The sequence below is a fragment of the Triticum urartu genome, chromosome 7 (genome assembly GCF_003073215.2).
Source record: "Triticum urartu cultivar G1812 chromosome 7, Tu2.1, whole genome shotgun sequence".
Lineage (NCBI taxonomy): Eukaryota > Viridiplantae > Streptophyta > Magnoliopsida > Poales > Poaceae > Triticum > Triticum urartu.
Genome location: NC_053028.1, coordinates 345,115,021 through 345,136,502, shown reverse-complemented (window position 1 = coordinate 345,136,502; position 21,482 = coordinate 345,115,021).

Genomic DNA, 21,482 nt, shown 5'->3' with positions numbered 1-21,482 from the left:
GGTCACCATGGAGCCCAAGACGGCGTCATCACCAGAGCCTTTTACAGGCGAAGACCACCTTTTGTCAAGATAGTTTGTACTAGCTGTCCCCTTTCGAATTGGCCGTTGTTGGCTCCCTTCCCGCTCAATATTTGGGGAGAGGACCAGGGCCTATATAAGTAGAACTAGCCACCACCATGAGGGGCATCGGATCGACACCATCACAAGTCGGCAGCTGATTTAGATCGTCACACACACAAACTCACCAAACACAAGAACACCTCGTCCTTAGGAGGCTGTTCTTCCTCTTGTACTATTCATCATTAGCCCAAGAGGCAATCCACCACCACCACACTGCAGTAGGGTATTACACCACAACGGTGGACCGAACCTGTATAAATCTTGTGTCTGTCTGTGTTGAGAGTTCGTCGTGTTCGTCCGCGAGATCTTAGAGAGCTAGGGCGTGGATTGATAGGGAGAAAACCATCGTGCGCACCCCAGTGTTTGAAGCTCAAGGGTTTGTCGGAACCCCAGATCCGACATTTGGCGCGCCAGGTAGGGGTGTGCCGTAGCTTCTCGTCCGTCGATCTGCGCTCCGTCGACACCGCGCCACGCCCACATGGCAGGCGCCCCGCCGCCGACTCCGACAACCAGCGTAGACGACGGGGCCATGGGGCTCCGAGCCCTGGCCCCCGCCCTGCGACGGGTGCGGTGGCCGCCCAAGTTCAAGCCGGAGATGCCGCCGCGCTATGACGGTGCGACGGATCCGTCGGCCTTCCTGCTGGCGTACGAGGAGGCCATCCTCGAAGCCGGGGTGATGACAAGGTCATGGCCAACTGGATTCCCATGACCCTCACCGGCGAGCCGCACGCCTGGCTGATCAACCTTCCCGGATCCACGGTGGTGTCTTGGGAGGAGCTTCGCGGCCTCTTCACTGCGCGCTACGTTGCACCGGCACACCACGCGGTCGCGGCCCTCTTGGGCGGCTCACAGGCGCCGCCCTCAGAGCGCCACATCAAGCCATTCCTCCGCCAAATCGGTGCCGCTTCCACGCGCTCGGGGTCTCTGCCGGGCTGGGCCGTGCCTGAGGCTGATCTCACCTTCAGCTCGGAAGACCACCCCGTCACCACCATCGGCTCAGGCATGCTTCTGATGCTCTGCACACTCACCATCTATGACGTGGCCGTCACCAAGACCCTCATCGGCGGTGGCGCCGGCCTCAACTTGCTCCTCGTAGAGGCTTTCAGCCTTCTTCACGTGCCACTCGAGCGGCTCAGCCTCAGCAAGCCTTTCTCGGGAGTCGGCGGTGGCGCCGCCCACTCCCTGGAGCAGATCCACCTTCCCGTCACCTTCGGCACGCGCGACAGCTACATCACTGAGCTGGTCGACTTCGACATTGCCTGCATCGGCCTCCCTTACAATGCCATCCTCAGGTACCCGACTCTGGCCCAGTTCATGGTGGCGACTCATCCAGCCTACAACCTCATGAAGATGCCTGGAACCCTCACCGTCAAGGGGGATGCCAAGGAGGCCGTGATGGTACTCAAACTTGCCTTCAGGACCGCCGCAGCGGCGAATCCCGTTGGCGCCGGTACCCCCGAGGCCAAGGAGGCCGTGCCGACCAAGAAGAAGTAGTTGTTCACCCAAGACAAGGCAGAAACCAAACAGGTGCCGGTCGACAAGGACGACCCCTCAGGAGCCACCTTCACCATAGGCGCCAGCCTCGACCCCAGCGAGGAGGAAGCATTGGTGAAGTTCTTGCGCGCGAACAAGGAAATATTCGCATGGGAGCCCAACCAGCTGGTGGGGGTCCCGAGAGAGGTGATTCAGCACCAGTTGAGGGTATGCCCCAATGTGCGCCCCGTGAAGCAGCGAGCGAGGTGGCAGTCCACGGAAAAGGAGGCCTTCGTTGTCCAAGAGACCCGCAAGCTGGAGGCGGCAGGTGCCATTCGTGAGGTTAGGTACCCCGAATGGCTGGCGAACCCAGTCATGGTGCCGAAGAAAGGCGGCAAGGAGAGAATGTGCGTTAACTTCACCAACCTCAACAAGGCGTGCCCACAAGATCCGTTCCCTCTCCCGCGCATTAACTAGATTGTCGACTCCACTGCCGAGTGTGACCTGTTGTGCTTCCTGGATGCGTTCTTAGGGTATCATCAAATCAAGATGGCGGTGGAAGATGTAGACAAGACAGCTTTCCTGGCCCCGTGTGGGGTATACTGTTACACTTGCATGCCCTTCGGGCTGCGCAACGCGGGCGCGACCTTTCAGCGGCTGATGCACATCACTTTAGGGCGGCAGCTCGGGAGAAACACGGAGGCCTACGTCGATGACATTGTGGTGAAGTCTCGGGAGGCGAGAACCTTGATCCAAGACCTGGAGGAGACCTTCGAGAGCCCGCGGCAGGTGAACTTGCGGCTTAACCCAAAAAAGTGCGTGTTCGGCGTCCCTTCCGGCAAGCTGCTGGGATTCCTCGTATCACACAGAGGGATTGAGGGAAACCCGGAGAAGATCAAGGCCATCGAGGGCATGAGCCCGCCGCAGACCCTAAAGGAAATGCAGAAGCTGGCTGGTCGACTGACTGCATTGGGGTGTTTCATCTCCAAGCTGGGAGAGCGCGCCTTACCCTTCTTCAAGCTGATGAAGAAGAAGGGCCCGTTCGAGTGGACTCCGGAGGCCGACCGAGCCTTCCAAGACCTCAAGAGATATCTGACCAGCCCGCTGGTGCTGGTGGCGCCACGACTTCTCGACTCTCTAGTACTCTATCTTGCCGCCACCCCATACTCCACCAATGCCGCACTGGTGGCGGTTTGGGAAGAGCACCAGGCCAAGAGAGCGTCGCGCCTAGCCACGTCGCCAGCCGAGATGACGCAAGATCAGGAAGGCACGGCAAGAGCCGCAGCGGCAGCAACGGAAGACCGAGCTCGGTAAGATGATGCCGCAGAGATTCCCGCAAGCGACCGGGCGCCAGGGGTCACGTCACCTCAAGAAGCACCCCAGCTCACACAAGACGTGAGCCTCACCAACACGCCGGTCCTCGTCGAGCACCCAGTGTACTTCGTCAGCACAGTGCTGCGGGATGCGAGGGCACGATATCCCATGCCTCAGAAGCTCCTGCTCGCACTCCTGGTGGCCTTACGCAAGTTGCGCACTATTTCCAGGGCCACCCCATCAAAGTCGTCTCGGGTTATCCGTTGGAGAGGGTGCTTAGGAGCCCCAACTCGCTGAGTGGAACATCAAGCTGCAGGCTTCCAGTTGGAGTTCAGCACCACCAGGGTCATTAAGGGAGCCGTGCTCGTGGATTTTGTGGCAGAATGGACGGACGCCCCGGCACTGGAAGTGGGCGAGGACCGGTCTACCTCGCCAGGTAATGAGGCGCCCGACGGATGGGTCATGTACTTTGACGGGGCCTTCGCGCATCAGGGCACGGGGGCTAGAGCAGTACTCATCTCGCCCACACAGGACAAGCTCTACTATGCTGTGCAGCTATGCTTTCAGCAAGGCGAGAAGGTCTCCAACAACATCGCAGAATACGAAGGTCTCATAGCTGGCTTGAAGGCTGCGACAGCTCTAGGAGTAAAGCGCCTCACCGTTAGGGGCGACTCACAGCTCCTCGTCAACTTCTCCAACAAAGTGTACGAGCCAAAGGACGAGCACATGGAGGCGTACCTCAGAGAAGTGCGTAAGATAGAAAAATAGTTCCTAGGCCTAGAGGTGCAGCATGTGCCCCGCGACACCAACAAGGAAGCCGACGACATCGCCAGGAGGGAATCCAAGCGGCAGCCCCAAGAACCCGGCGTGTTCGAGGAGCGGCTCTTCAAGCCATCAGCAACGCCGCCACTTTCAAGCATGGCGCAGCCTCGGGAAGAACTCCCACAACTGCCAGCCACGGGAGCCCCAGCTTGTGGCCCAACCTCAGGAGCTTGCTTGCTCTTGGCGCTTGAGCCTCAGGAGGGATGTTAGACCAAGGAGTTCAAGGAATATCTGATGCAAGGGGCGCTACCGGAGAAGGAAGAGGACGCAGAGCGCGTGGCCCGTCAAGCCACAGCATACTGCATCAGGGACGGTGAGTTGTACAGGAAGCGACCGAATGATGTTTCATTGCATTGCATTTCCAGGGACCAGGGGAAGGAGTTGTCGATGGACATACACAGCGGCGACTGCGGACACCACTCGTCGTCACGGACACTCGTCGGCAAGGTGTTCCGTAGTGCGTTCTACTAGCCCACGACACTCAACGACGCAGCCGAGCTGGTGAAGTCCTGCGAAGCCTGCCAGTTCCACGTCAAGAAGACCCATCAGCCAACTCAGGGCCTCCAGATTATACCGCTCACATGGCCGTTCACGGTCTGGGGGCTGGATATCTTGGGCCCATTCCCTCGAGCGCCAGGGGGCTACCGCTACCTCTACGTCGCCATAGACAAGTTCACCAAGTGGGCGGAAGTGGATGCCGTCCACACCATCCCAGCTGGTTCCGCAGTCAAGTTCATCAAGGTCCTCGGGAGCCGTTTCGGGGTCCCCAACCGCATCATCACCGACAATGGCTCGCAGTTTACCAGTAACCTCTTCAAAACATACTGTGCTAACCTTGGAACGCAGATCTGCTACGCTTCGGTGGCGCACCCCAGAAGCAATGGCCAGGCTGAACGCGCCAACGCGGAATTCCTGAGAGGCCTTAAGACCAGGACCTTTAAGAAGAAGCTCGATGCCTGCGGCAGGGGCTGGCACGACGAGCTCCAGTCCGTGCTATGGTCCATCGGCACCATCGCCACTAAGCTGATGGGCGAGACCCCATTCTTCCTCGTCTACGGAGCCGAAGCGGTCCACCCTCACGAGGTCAAACATCACTCTGCACAGGTCCTGGCGTTCGATGAAACACAGCAGGACGCCTCACGGGGGATGGACCTCATACTGGGGGGAGGAACGACGTCGCGAAGCTGCGCTGAGGGCGGCAAGGTACCAGCAAGCGCTGCGGCGGTACCACTGCTGCAACATCCGCTCCAGGACGCTCGAGGCAGGTGACCTCGTCCTGAGGTGGGTCCTCTCCAGGGAAGGGTGTAACACCCTCGATGCGGCTATATCTCCTACGTGTCGAAGCACGACTTAGAGGCATAACCGCATTGAAAGCAATGTTGCAAGTAAGGTAATCTTCACAACAACCCATGTAAATAGATATAAGGGAAAAAGGACACATAGTTGGCTTACGCTCGCCACGTCACACAAATACATTAATAGCATTACAATCATCCAATACACTCATGGTCCGACTACGGTACCAAAATAAAGATCAACCCGCACATGCGGCAAAGTCCCCGATCGCCCCAACTGGGCACCACTACTGATCATCTGGGAAAGACACATAGTAAAGGCGAGAGTCTTCATCGAACTCCCACTTGAGCTCAAGCGCATCGTCTGGAGCGGTATCATCGGTCCCTGCATCTGGTTTTGGAAGTAATCTGTGAGTCACGGGGACTCAGCAATCTCGCACCCTCGCGATCAAGACTATTTAAGCTTATAGGTAAGGCAAAGGTATGATGTGGAGCTGCAGCAAGTGACTAGCATATATGGTGGCTAACATACGCAAATGAGAGTGAGAAGAGAAGGCAAAGCACTGATGAACAACTATGATCAAGAAGTGATCCTAGAATAACCTACGCCAAGCATTACTCCAACACCGTGTTCACTTCACGGACTCGGCCGAGAAGAGACCATCATGGTTACACACGCGGTTGATTCATTTTAATTAAGTTAAGTTTCATGTTATCTACAACCGGACATTAACAAATTCCCATCTGCCCATAACCGCGGGCACGGCTTTCAAAAGTTCAAATCCCTACAGGGGAGTCCCAACTTAGCCCATCACAAGCTCTCACGGTCAACGAAGGATATTCCTTCTCCCGAGACATTCCGATCAGACTCGACATCCCGGTTACAAGACATCCTCGACAATGGTAAAACAAGTCCAGCAACACCGCCCGAATGTGCCGACAAATCCCGATAGGAGCTGCACATATCTCGTTCTCAGGGAACACTCAGATGAGACATCCTACGAGTAAAACCAACCCTCAAGTTGCCCCGAGGTGGCCCTGCAGTCTACTCAGTTGGACCAACACTCAGAGGAGCACTGGCCCAGGGGGGTTTAAATAAAGATGACCCTTGGGCTCCGAAAACCCAAGGGAAAAAAGGCTAGGTGGCAAATGGTAAAACTAAGGTTGGGCATTGCTGGAGGAGTTTTATTCAAAGCGAACTATCAAGGGGTTCCCATTATAACCCAACCGCGTAAGGAACGCAAAATCCGGGAACATAACACCGATATGGCGGAAACTAGGGCGGCAATGGTGGAACAAAACACTAGGCAAAAGGCCGAGCCTTCCACCCATTACCAAGTATATAGATGCGTTAAGATAAACAAGATAATATGGTGATATCCCAACAATAAACAATGTTCCAACAAGGAACGATCTCCAATCTTCACCTGCAATTAGCAACACTATAAGAGGGGCCGAGCAAAGCGGTAACATAGCCAATCAACGGTTTGCTAGGACATGGTGGGTTAGAGGTTTGACATGGCAATTTGGGAGGCATGATAAGCAAGTGGTAGGTATCGTAGCATAGGCATAGCAAAAGAGCGAGCATCTAGCGAGTGAAGATAGAAGTGATTTCGAGGGTATGATCATCTTGCCTGCAAAGTTGTCAGAGTTGTCTTGATCCTCGTAAGCGAACTCAACGGGCTCCTCGTTCACGAGCTCGTCTCCCGGCTCTACCCAAACAAGAACAATAAGCAAACGGAACACAATCAACCACATGCAATGCTCAAACAACATGAAGCAAACATGGTATGATATGCGGGATGCGATATGCGATGCATATGCAAGATTTGACAAGGAATTATTGAACCTGGCCTCAACATGGAAATCCAAGAGTGCCACTAGAAAGGTGAGGTGATTTCGGTTGAAATCGATATAAATATCACCGGAATCGGATGCACGGTTTGGAAATGGCAAGCAAAACAAATATGGGACCGGTCTGCGATAATCAGCAAGTGACCAACTAAATGCATCAAGATAAATATGCTACAACACTCAAACATGACAACAAAATACATGGCAGGGATCCACTCATGATACTTGACAAACGATGAACACTGAGCTACGGCTAATTCATCCATTAACAGGTTCAAACAAGCATGGCAAAAGTGCAAATAATAACAGGTTTCAGACTTAGTGAAATTAACACAAGTCTGGAATTTATCATCAGGAAGCACACTTTAGAGCATGAAAACTACATGCTACAGGAACTTAACATGGCAAAGCAAGGCATGGAATGAATCTACTCAAAGCACTTAACAAAAGTCCCTTAGTGACCTTGAGCCAAAAGGGATCGGAAAATACAATTGCAAGCATGTGAACATGGCAAAAACATAAACAGATTCAGACTTAGTGAAAAACTGGAGCATGCAAATCAGTTAACGAGTAGGCATGTTTACGAGCTCGATGCACTCACTACAGATCATGGCATGACAAACTAAGAATACACCCATCAAGAATACATAGCATAGGAGTTAGACATGGCAAGAACAATAACATAGCATGCACGGATCAATAGCAACATCCTCGGCAAAATCGCTAAACATGTCAACAATCTGCCAGAATTATTTTATAGCAAAAGTAGAGCTCGATTGACTCAAGCTAGGTTGCTCCATAATTGCAAACAAAGACATGGATGGATAGATCACCACAATTTTAACAAAACATCCTTACTGATCATCCTCAAAAGAGGCACGGATCATTAGGAAACAACATGAACATATGGCATTATGCTACTTTGCAAGCTTGTGCTAGTCACCAAAAATATCACAAAAATACATGGAAAGCACCTCTGTAAAGATGGCATGGAATATAAAAAAACACATGTAGAGCTCAGGATCATAGCATGCACACATTAATCATGGCAAAAATGACAAATAGCTATTTGCTGAAACAGATCTGGCAAATTCATCACATAGCCCTCTTCCAACAGCATTTCGGGCATGAAGATAAGCTCAAATGAAAATGATGCAATGAGATGAAATGATGTACTCCTCGAGACGAACATTTTGATATGCTACACGCACGAATCGGAGCTACGGATGCAGAGATACGATATGATGAAAATTGCCAAAAATTAGGGTTTCAGGGGATAAAAAGTCAACCGTCTCCCATATCCAGATCTGGATCCGGGCGGTTACTGTAGCAGGAGGGAGTCGCCGGAGTTCATCGCCGGAAATGGGGGCGACGGCGGCCGGACTTGGTGGCGCTCGCCGGCGCGTGCGAGGCAGAGGCCGGACGGCGAGGTGGGCATCCTTGGGCACCGCGCGGTGTCCACGGGGGCGAGGGACGGCGAGGTAGGCGATGCGGCAGAGTTCGGCGATGGTGGCGGCGGCCGGAGTGGCAGGTTCGCGGCGGAGCGCGGCGCCGGCGCGGGAGGAGAAGAGGCGTGAGCGCGGGCGTCGGTCGGCGGCGGCTTGGGCCGTGGAGGGCCCGCCATGGGCCGAGCGGGCCCGCCATGTGGCAGCGTGCCACTGGCTGCAGGCGGCGGCGCGATTTCGTCCGCCCGGGACAGACGTGTCCGGCGGCGGCGCGAGGGGATTTTTAGGGTTGGGGGGAGAAGAGACCCGGGATTTTTGTGGGGGGATCTATATATAGGCATAGAGGGGGCTAGGAATGTCCAAATGGAGTGCGATTTTCGGCCACGCGATCATGATCGAACGCTCTAGATGATGGAAAGGTTTTTGGTGGGTTTTGGGCCAAATTGGAAGGGTGTTGGGCCGCAACACAAACGAGGCCTTTTCGGTCCCTCGGTTAACCGTTGGAGTATCAAATGAAGTCCAAATGGCATGAAACTTGACAGGCGGTCTACCGGTGGTAAACCAAGGCCGCATGACAAGTCTCGGTCCAATCCGGAAATGTTTAACCCCCACACACGAAAAGAGGTAGAAAGGGACACCGGAGGACATAGGAGCGCGGGAATGCAAAACGGACAACGGGGAAAAAGCTCAGATGCATGAGACGAACACGTATGCAAATGCAATGCACATGATGACATGATATGAGATGCATGACAAAGACAAACAACACACGGAGACAAAAACCCGACACCGAGGAAAATAAAATAACTTAGCGCCAGAAACGGCAAGAGTTGGGATACAGATAAGGTAAATTACATCCGGGGTGTTACAAAGGGTTGCACAAGCTCTCACCCATGTGGGAGGGCCTGCTCTGGGTCGTTCATATCTCCAGGCCCGGTGCCGCGCGCCTGGAGACGCAGGACGGGGTGCCCATCCAGAACACTTGGAACATCCAGCACGTCCGGAGGTTCTATCCATGACACAAGGCCCAGTGCCTGTGAAGCAAGGCCGAGTGCCTGTGAAGCAAGGCCCAGTGCCTGTGAAGCAAGGTCCAGTGCCTGTGAAGCAAGGCCCATTGCCTGTGAAGAATCGCCGCCCATAACACTCTCACGTAATAATGAGTGGGGTTGTACACGCCCCGGAGTCTCCGGAGAGGCGCCCTCGGGCCTCGGGGGCTCCCTCCCATGCCTAGTGGCAGCACTTAGCTCCGCGCTGGTGATAAGACGTCGAAGACTAGACTAGGTGCCGGACGCGGCTTTTCATTTGCTTTCCGTAATTTGCCCGCCTTCTCTTAATCGAAGTTTGTTTCTGGTGTTCCTCGCCGATTTGGTTCTGCTGCCTTTTCCGAATCTGGTTCGCTTTTGTTCTCTCTCTCGCATACCTCGCGAGGGGGCTAGGTAGGTGCCTTCGCGAGGGTTTCTTCCTCATGTGATGGTCCTTCTCTCTGCCTTCAGTCTGCTTTCTCACGAGGCACCCTCGTTCGGGCCCACAAACCAGCACATCCCTCTTAACCCGTGCCCCTCGGGTACCGCGATGTGAAGCGCTGAGTCAAGGCTCGGGTGAATGATAAGTCTCCTAGCAAGCTTCCTAACAATTTTTTTACAGTTCCTGAGCAACCGCTAAGCCAAGACAAGCACGAAGAAACGAGTGCCTCATGAAGAAGAGCTGCCCTGAACGCACCAGGCTAAGTTATTTCCGTACAAAATAAATGACACAACACAAGAATAACAAGCATAGCATAATGATTAAGGAATCGCAGTTCGATACACGCCCACCCGGGCCCACACTGGTTTCGTTTGATGCAGGAAAGGGTAGAGGGAACAAAGCAAAAGCGGCATTGCAGCAATCGCGGGGGCAGCCCTCCAGCGACGTCCCGAGCTCAGCCGGATCTCTCCTCGCGCTTCACGGAGGCTCGGCGGCGGGACGACCCGCTACCACCCTCGAAGCGAGCGCGTCGGCATGGCGGCTGGTCGTAGCCACCGCTACTGGAGCTTTCACCAAGGGAAGAGCTGCCGTAGCTGGACAAGGCGCGGCCGGCGGGCTCACCCTCGTCGCGGCCATCGCCGAGACCAAGCACCTCCTCGCCGTCGTTCATCTCGGGGCAGCACCCCGCGTGGCGGCTGTCTTCCCCAAACACCCTCACGTAGAGGGTCGCATCACCGTCATACTTAAAGTGGAGGGTGCAACGCTTGCCCAAGCCGCGCGCGCGGGTGAACGCCTGCTAGCCACGGGCCAGAGCTATGTTGCCTGTGGCAGAGACTTCGACCACGACCCAGGAAGCCCCACTGCAGCAACTGTCCGCCTGCAGCCAGAGCCCGCCCGGACCAGGGGCCGGCAACTCGTCGGCAAAGAAGCGTGGAAACTGGAGACAGTTGCTGGCCGGATCCACCGACCAGACAACGAACTCCGGCAGCACCTCTGCCGAGTGGAAGCGTGGCTGGGGAGGCCGTGCAACCACGACACGTCTCCCCTCACAGACGGGGCTGCCGCGGCCATATCGACCCCCGCCACGCGCAGCGGCACCACCCCGAGAGCAGGGGGCACGGAGGGAGTCGAGGAGAGCTTGTGGGGACGGCCATGTCCCCGTTTAGGTGCCGGGGAGCCGGGCCCCTCGCGAGGGGCCTTTCCTTTCTCCGCGGCGGTGAACCTCTTCGACGGCGCCATTGGAGTCGGAGGCGGAGCAAAGGAAGAAGGAGCAGATGGAATGGGAAGAGATGGGCAACGGGGGCTCTGCCCCCCTCCCCATTTATAGCATTGGAAGGCCAACCAGCACCCGCACGATCACAGGTAATGATGGTTTTCCTTGCATGTCGTGGGGACTTGTCAAGTCGGGCAGTTGCCGAGGCAACATGGGGAAGCGGCGACGCCCACGTCCAATCAACCACCACGCGTAAACCAAGGCCACAGGCTTTTGGGGCCCACGGCGCTACGCGCTTGACCCTTTGGCTTCGCCTCGAAGCCAAGCCCGAGTGCGCCTTGGGCCCAGGGGCTACTGTCGTCGTTCTGGGAACGGGGGTCCCTAGACTTGCCTGCCTGCGGCCCATGGCGTGGCTGGGCTGGCAGGTTCGTACAGCCCATCTTCATCAACAAGACATTCAAGACCCTCGCGAGGGGCCAAGCCTCGCGGGGCGGACGATGCAAGACCTCCTCAAGAGCAGCCTCGCCAGGTAGGCTCATGAGGGGCAGAGAGATCAAGGCAAGGCAAATCTCGTGAGGCCCCTCGTGACGTGAGCCATGACGATCGAGGCCAGACGGGCGCCAGCGCGCGGAGCGTCCTTGTTTCCTCTTTGGTGCTAAGGGGGCAAGCGCATGCGTGGAGCACCGAGGCATCAAGAAAAGGTTTCCATATTGGTGCAACGAGACCATGACCAGAAGGATGGCAAGACGGAGGTCACCATGGAGCCCAAGACGGCGTCATCACGAGAGCCTTTTGCGGGCGAAGACCACCTTTTGTTAGGATAGCTTGTACTAGCTGTCCCCTTTCGAATTGGCCGTTGTTGGCTCCCTTCCCGATCAATATTTGGGGAGAGGACCAGGGCCTATATAAGTAGAACTAGCCACCACCATGAGGGGCATCGGATCGACACCATCACAAGTCGGCAGCTAATTTCGATCCTCACACACACAAACTCACCAAACACAAGAACACCTCGTCCTCAGGAGGCTGTTCTTCCTCTTGTACTGTTCATCATTAGCCCAAGAGGCAATCCACCACCACCACACTGGAGTAGGGTATTACACCACAACGGTGGCCCGAACCAGTATAAATCTTGTGTCTGTCTGTGTTGAGAGTTCGTCGTGTTCGTCCGCGAGATCTTAGAGAGCTAGGGCGTGGATCGATAGGGAAAAAACCTTCGCGCGCACCCCAGTGTTCGAACCTCAAGGGTCTGCCGGAACCCCAGATCCGACATAACCTATTGACCCAGGGCCCAGTGCGAGTTGCTGTTTTTTGCTTGTTTTTTACATCGCAGGAAATCAATATCAAACGTAGTCCAATCACCACAAAACTTTTGGAGATTTTTCTGTATCGGAAGGAACCCAATGGGCCAGAGCTGCACCTGGGGGGTGCCCCGAGGGGGCACAACCCACCAGGGCGCGCCAGGGCCCCCTGGCGCGCCCAAGTGGGTTGTGCCCACCTTAGTGGCCTCCCGCACCCCCTCTTTGCACTATAAATTCACAAATATTCCGAAACCCTTCGTGGTTAACCTGGACCAGAAGTTCCGTCGCCACAGGGCTCTGTAGCCACCGAAACCAATCTAGACCCGTTTCGGCACCCTACAGGAGGGGGGAATCATCTTCGGTGTCCATCTTCATCATCCCGGCGGCCACCACGATGAGGAGGGAGTAGTCCACCCTGGGGGCTGAGGGTTTGTACCGGTAGCTATGTGTTTAATCTCTCTCTCTCTATCTCTCTCTCTCTTGTGTTCTTGAGATGTCACAATCTTGATGTATTGCGGGCTTTGTTAATATAGTCGGATCATATGGTGTTTTACCCTCTCTATCTTGTTGTGATGAATTGAGTTTTTCCCTTTGAGATTTCATTGTTATCGGATTGAAACCTTTTATGGATTTGAGAGCACTTGATATATGTCTTGCAATTGATACTCATGGTGACAATGGGGTATCATATTGATTCACTTGATATATGTTTTGGCACTCAACTCGCGGATTCCCGAGGTGACCTTGGGGTAATCTATGCATAGGGGTTGATGCACGTTCTTCTCTTTGTTTCTCCGGTAGAAATCTTGGGGCATTCTTTGAAGTTCTTTGTGTTGGATTGAATATTATGAATCTGAATTTGCTTTGGTGTTATTTTAGTACGAACCCTTGGTTAGATTGATCGGAAATAATAGCTTCGTGTTATTACGAACTCTAGGATAGATTGGTCGAAAAGAATAGCTTTGAGGTGGTTTTGTACCCTACAAACAATTCCGTCTTATGTTCTCCGCTAGATAGGAACTTTGGAGTGATTCTTCGTTGCACGTTGAGATATGGTTATATGATCCAATTATATTAGCATTGTTGAGAGATTGCACTAGCGAAAGTACGGACCCTAGGCCTTGTTTTTAAGCATTGCAATACCGTTTTTGTGTCCATTTACTATTTGCTACCTTGCTGTTTTTATTTATTCAGATTATAAAAATATATTTATACCATCCATATTAGACTCTTATCACCATCTCTTCACCGAACTAGTGCACCTATACATTTTTCCATTTTATTTGGTGTGTTGGGGACACAAGAGATTTCTTGTATTTGGTTGCAGGGTCGTTTGAGAGAGACCATCTTCATCCTACACCTCTCACGGATTGATAGACCTTAGGTCATCCACTTGAGGGAAAATTGCTACTGTCCTACAAAACTCTGCGCTTAGAGGCCCAACACATTTCTACAAGAATAAAGTTGCGTAGTAGACATCAGATGTCCAAGATAATATATTTGTATATGAAAGTTCTCTTCCTTATACTAAGCATTCATGAATTTCTTGTATGACCAATATTGTGATTGACAAGCTTCAAAAGGTTTCACTTTCTAAACCCAATGTGAAGCTACCACTAGGGATGATATAATTTCAACTTCATGATATTCAATTCATTCAACAACTTACTCATAGGATGTAAGTGAAGCACAAGAGTAAATGGCAAGCTACTCCAAAAAGATATAAGTGAAGATCAAGTGAGTAGTTAATTAAATGGGTAGCCATTTGAGGACTCTCTCTTATTTAGAAACTTTCAGATCTAAGTATTTTATGAAAACAACAAGCAAAACAAAATAAAATGGCATTCCAAGAATAGCACACATCATGTGAAGAAGCAAAAACTTAGGTTCAACCGATACTAACCATAATTGTGAAGAAGAAAGGTGGGATGCCTACCGGGGAATCCCCAAGCTTAGATGCTTGAGACTTCTTGAAATATTATACTAGGATGCCTTGGGCATCCCAAGCTTGAGCTTTTGTGTCTCCTTAATTCCTTTTATATCACGATTTCCCTAAATCTTAAAAATTTCATCCACACAAAACTCAACAAGAACTCGTGAGATAAGTTAGTATAAATTAGTGCAATAACCTTATCATTTTTTACTGTAGAAATTCACTAAAATTATTATTAAAAATTGCATACTAAATGCATCTGCATATTTAATACTCCTATCTTCAAATAAAATCATTAAACAAGCAAACAAATGCAAACAATGCAACCATAACAGCAATCTATCTATACATGACAGTCTCTAAAGGAAGCAAGAATATCAATACTTATGTAACTCCAAAAATTCTGAAAATTTACCACACTGTAGAAATTTTATCATAGCTTGTTGTGCAATAAATTTCAACATTTTATCACATTCTGACTTTTTTGAAGAATTCGCGTACTAGCGTGCAACTTTCTGCTTTCAAACAGCCACATATAGGCTTGCAAAATATGCATGGCAAAGGCTATACTTGACATTTTTATTGAAATAGAAGATACAAAGCATTATTATAAATAACATAAAACAAAATAAAATGATGCTCCAAGCAAAACACATATGATGTGACGAATAAAAATATAGCTCCAAGTGAGGTTACTGATAATGTTGGAGACGAAAGAGGCGATGCCTTCCGTGGCACCCCCAAACTTAGTTGCTTGGATATTCCTTGAATATTACCATGGGGTGCCTCGGGCATCCCCAAACTTAGGGTCTTGTTACTCCTTATTTTCCTCATATCGATATCTCACCCAAAACTTGAACACTTCAATCACACAAAACTTAACAAAACTTCGTGAGATGGGTTAGTATGATAAAGAAAAATCATTCACTTTGGTACTATCAAATACAAGATTCATAATTGTTCTCACACAATGCCTACTGTAGGTCATCATTTCCACAATTTATATTGAGCAATATAAGCCATAGAAACTAGAAAACAAGCAAACTATGCATTGAAAATAGAATCTGCCACAAACAGAATAGTTTGTAAAGATCTGAACTTTGACCATACTTTTTTAACTCAAAAAACTCTGAAAAATAAGACAACGTAGAGAATCTTTATATCAATCTTGTGTAAACCATTCAGAAACTTTCATCACTGACGCAAAGGTTTCTGTTTTCCAACAAGATCAAATCAACTATCATCCATACTATCCCAAAGGCTTTACTTGTCACTTTATTGAAACAAAAGCTATAAAACATGATTACTGCAGTAGCTTAATCATGTAAACACATAAAAATAGTAGGGGTAAATGTTGGGTTGTCTCTCAACAAGCGCTTTTCTTTAATGCCTTTTAGCTAGCCATGATGATTTCAATAATGCTCACATAAAAGATAAGAATTGAAACACAAAGAGAGCATCATGAAGCATATGAATAGCACATTTAAGTCTAAACCACTTCCTATGCATATGAATTTTGTTAGCAAATAACTTTTGGGAGCAATAATGAACTAGCATAGGAAGGCAAAACAAGTGCAACTTAAAGATTTTCAACACCTAGAGAGGAAACTTGATATTATTACAATACCTACTAGCAAATGTTCCTCTCTCATAATAATTTTCAATAGCATCATGAATGAATTGAACAATATAAATATCACATAAAGAATTCTTTTCATGATCCACAAGCATAAATTTTTTATTACTCTCCACATAATCAAATTTATTCTCATGCATAGTAGTGGGAGCAAACTCAACAAAATAACTATCATGAGATTGAAAATTAAAATCATGATGACAAGTTTCATGGTTATCATTATCCTTTATAGCATACATGTCATCACCATAATCATCATAGATAGGAACTTTGTTGTCATAGTTAATTGGAACCTCTTCCAAAATAGTGGATTCATCATTAAATAAAGTCATGACCTCTCCATATCCACTTTCATCAATATAATCATCATAAATAGGAGGCATGCAATCATTATAATAAATTTTCTCATCAAAACTCGAGGGACTAAAAATATCATCTTCGTCAAACATAGCATCCCTAAGCTTATGGCTTTGCATATTGTTAGCATCATGGATATTCAAAGAGTTCATACCAACAACATTGCAACCATGCTCATCATTCAAAGATGCTTTGTCAAACATTTTATAGAATTCTTCTTCTATCAATTGAGCACAATTTTCCTTTCCATCATTTTCATGGAAGACATTATAGAGATGAACAATATGATGCAACCTCAATTCCATTTTTTAGTTTTCTTTTTTATAAACCAAACTAGTGATAAAACAAGAAACTAAAAGATTCAATTGCAAGATCTAAAGATATACCTTCAAGCACTCACCTCCCCGGCAATGGCACCAGAAAAGAGCTAGATGTCTACTATGCAACTTTATTCTTATAGACTCATGTTGGGCCTCCAAGCGCAGAGTTTTGTAGGACATTAGCAATTTCTCCTCAAGTGGATGACCTAAGGTTTATCAATCCGTGGGAGGTGTAGGATGAAGATGGTCTCTCTCAAACAACCCTGCAACCAAATAACAAAGAGTCTGTTGTGTCCCCAACACTCCAAATACAATGCTAATTTGTATAGGTGCACTAGTTCGGTGAAGAGATGGTGATACAAGCATAGTAATGATAGTAGATATTGATTTTTGTAATAGGAACAATTAAAAGCAGCAAGGTAGCAATTGATAAAACAGAGCACAAACGGTATTGCAATGCTTGGAAATGAGGCCTAGGGTCCGTACTTTCTCTAGTGCAATCTCTTAGCAATGCTAATATAATTGGATCATATAACCATCCCTCGACGTGCGATGAAGAATCACTCCAAAGTTCCTATCTAGCGGAGAACATCAGAAGAAATTGTTTGTAGGGTACGAAACCACGTCAAAGCTATTCTTTCTGATCAATCTATCCTAGAGTTTATACTAAAATAACACCAAGATATTCTTTTCGATCGATCTAACCAAGAGTTCATACTAAAATAACACCATATGATACACATCAACCAACTCTAATGTCACCTACATACTCCAATGTCACCGCGAGTACCCGTGAGTTGATTATACGATATGCATCAAACAATTTTAGATTCATAATACTCAATCCAACACAAAGAAGCTCAAAGAGTGACCCAAGATTTCTACCGGAGAAACAAAGACAAGAACGTGCATCAACCCCAATGCATAGATTACCCCAATGTCACCTCGAGAATCCGTGATTGAGTGCCAAAACACATATCAAGTGAATCAATATGATACCCCATTGTCACCACGGGTATTCATAGCAAGACATACATCAAGCATTCTCAAATCCATAAAAGTATTCAATCTGATAAGAACGAAATCTCAAAGGGAAAACTCAATTCATAACAAGATAGAGAGGGGAAAACACCATATGATCCAACTATATTAACAAAGCCCGCGATACATCAAGATCATGACATCTCAAGAACACGAGAGAGAGAGAGAGATTAAACACATAGCTACTGGTACAAACCCCCAGCCCTGAGGGCGGACTACTCCCTCCTCATCATGGTGACCGTCGGGATGATGAAGATGGCCACCGGTGATGATTTCTCCCTCCGGCGGAGTGCCGGAATGGGGTCTAGATTGGTTTTTCGTGGCTTCAGAGGCTTGCGGCAGTGAAACTTCTGATCTAGGGTTATTTCTGATGGTTTCTCTATTTATAGGATTGTTTGGCGTTGGAATCACGCGAAGATGCCCCCCGAGGTGACCACAACCCACCGGGGAAAGCCAGGCCCCTCTGGCGTGTCCTGGTGGGTTGTTCCAACCTTGTGGCTCTTCCGACCCTCCCACGAACCTTCTAGTGACTCTTTTGTTCCAAAAAAATCATCAAAAAGTTCCATTGCATTTGGAGAACTTTTATTTCTGCACAAAAAACAACAACACGGTAGTTCTGCTTAAAACAGCGTCAGTCCGGGTTAGTTCCATCCAAATCATACCAAAACCATATAAAATTGTTGCAAACATGGCATGAATACTTCGTAAATTATAGATACGTTGGAGATGTATCCGGCATGCGAAATATTGATAAGTACCCGTGTGTTAAAGATGTCATATTTGACAAGGATAGACTTTGCGGTGCTTTTCAAGTAGGAAAACAGGTGGGAGGAAGTCATACTATGAAGAACATCATGAACATGAGAAGACCGCTTGAGCTACTTCATATGGATCTTTTCGGTCCCAATGCCTACAAGAGCCTCGGTGGTAACTTGTTCGGTTTGGTCATTGTTGACAATTTATTAAGATTTACGTGGGTGTTCTTTCTCGATGATAAATCGCAGGTCCAAAATATCTTCAAGAACTTTGCTAGGAAGGCCCAAAACCAATTTGAAGTGAAGATCAAGAAGGTTCGAAGCGACAATGGAACGGAGTTCAAGAACGGCAATGTGGATACCTTTCTTGACGAGGGAGGGATTTCACATGAGTTCTCGGCTACGTACATGCCTCAACAAAATGGAGTTGTTGATAGGAAGAACCAGACACTAACTGTGATGGCAAGAACGATGCTTGATGAATACAAGACGCCAAGACACTTTTGGACGGAAGCGGTTGAAATAGCTTGTGATGCAGCTTGAAGCTATGTCAGTATTTCCCCAAAGAGGAAGGGATGATGCAACACAGCGGCGGTAGGTATTTCCCTCGGTTATGAGACCAAGGTTATCGAACCAGTAGGAGAACCAAGCAACACAACGTAAACAACCCCTGCACACAAATAAGAAATACTCGCAACCCGACGTGTAAAAGGGGTTGTCATTCCCTTTCGGGTAGCGGCGCCCCAAGATAGGCAAACAGACGTGAATAAAATTGTAGTAGATTGATAGATTGAATGCCAAATAAAATAAATAAGAATAAATTGCAGCAAGGTATTTTTGTATTTTTGGTTTAATAGATCTTAAAATAAAAGCAAAGGAAAAGTAGATCATAAAGGCAAATAGTATGAGAAAGAGACCCGAACCCACTATGAAGCACCTCTTCCCATTGCAAGATAAATAGATCAAGTTGGCCAAACAAAACCCAAATATCGGAGAAGTAATACGAGGCTATAAGAAATCATGCATATAAGAGATCAAAGAAACTCAAATAACTTTCATGGATATAAAAAGATAGATCTAATCATAAACTCAAAGTTCATCCGACCCAACAAACACACCGCAAAAAGAGTTACATCATATGGATCTCCAAGGGACCATTGTATTGAGAATCAAAAGAGAGAGAGGAAGCCATCTAGCTACTAACTACGAACCCGAAGGTCTACAAAGAACTACTCACGCATCATCGGAGAGGCACCAATGGAAGTGGTGAACCCCTCCATGATGGTGTCTAGATTGGATCTGGTGGTTCTGGACTCTACGGTGGCTAGAATTGATTTTCGTCGACTCCCCTAGGGTTTCTGGAATATTGGGGTATTTATAGAGCAAAGAGGCGGTCCGGGGGCACCCGAGGTGGGCACAACCCACCAGGGCGCGCCTGGGCCTCCTTGCGCGCCCTGGTGGGTTGTGCTCCCCTCGGAGCACCCCCAGGCGCTGCCTTGGCCCATTGGGTGTCTTCTGGTCCATAAAAAATCTCTGTAAAGTTTCGTTGCATTTGGACTTTGTTTGGTACAGATTTCCTGTGATGTAAAAAACATCCACAAAACAGCAACCGACACTTGTCACTATGTCAATAGGTTAGTACCAAAAATTGATATAAATGACTACAAAATGATTATAAAACATCCAAGACTGATAATATAACAACATGGAACAATAAAAAATTATAGATACGTTGGAGACTTATCAGCATCCCCAAGCTTAACTCCTGCTCGTCCTTGAGTAGGTAAGTGATAAAAATAGAATTTTTGATGTGGAATGCTGCCTAACATGTCATCTCATATTATTTTCTTTATAACATGGACATTTGGACTTTTCTTTTGTTCAAAGGAATAGTATAGTTTTGACATGAGAACTTCAATACTCAAGCATATCAACAAGCAACCATGTCTTTCAAAATATCAACGCTAAGATAAGCTATCCCTAGACCATTATGCTCAATCATTGATCCATTCATGAAACACACTCGCATATTAACTACACCTGATGCTCAAGTACGATCATAGTGCCTCCTAGTTGGTGCTTTTATAAGAGAAGATGAAGAATCAAATTCAAAAATAAAAATTGCATAAAGTAAAAAAGAAAGAGCCTTCGCAGAGGGAAGTAGGGATTTGTAGAGGTTCTATAGCTCAAAGCGAAAAACTTAGAGATAAAAACAGTTTGGGAGGTGTGCCTTTCCCACCAACGAAAATGACTTAGAGTTCCCAACACTTTCCATGCTAGATATATCATAGGCGGTTCCCAAACAGAAATTAAAGTTTATTCTGTTTTCCACCATACTTTCACTTTCCATGGCTAACCGTATCCACGGGTGCCTTCCATACCAGCACTTTCCAAGGAATTTATTATTTGACAACATAAAGTAAATTCATTTTTCATTTCGGGACTGTGCATCCCTAATACCTTTGCCTTTCTCTCATGCAATGACAAGTGAATACACACTCATTGTGAGAATAACACATCTAGCATGGAAAATATTAGCCACCCCTCACCGCTCCGCGAGCGGTACGAACACACAAAAGAGAAGTTTATTTTGAAAATTAGAGATGGCACATACAAATTTGCTTATAACGGCAAAAGAATACCGTATATAGGTAGATATAGTGGACTCATGTGGCAAAATTGGTTTAAAAGTTTTTGGATGCACAAGTAGTGATCATACTTAGTGCAAAATGAAGGCTAGCAAAAGATTGAGAAGCGACCAACCAAGAAACGAATAATCTCATAAGAGAGCATTAAGAATAATTAACACTGAATAATGCACCACAAGTAGGATATAATTTCATTGCATACTTATTGACTTTCGTGCTTGCATAGGGAATCACAAACCTTAACACCAATATTCTTACTAAAGCATAATTACTCATCAACATGACTCACATATCACATCGTCATATCTCAAAACTATTACTAAGAATCAAGTTTATTTTGTCCAATGATCTTCATGAAAGTTTTTATTATATCCTTCTTGGATATCTATCACTTTGGAACTAATTTCCATATGTTGCTTTTGATAAGCTCAAACAAATATAAGTGAAGATCATGAGCATAATTTTTCTTTCTCTCAAATTAATTTAAGTGA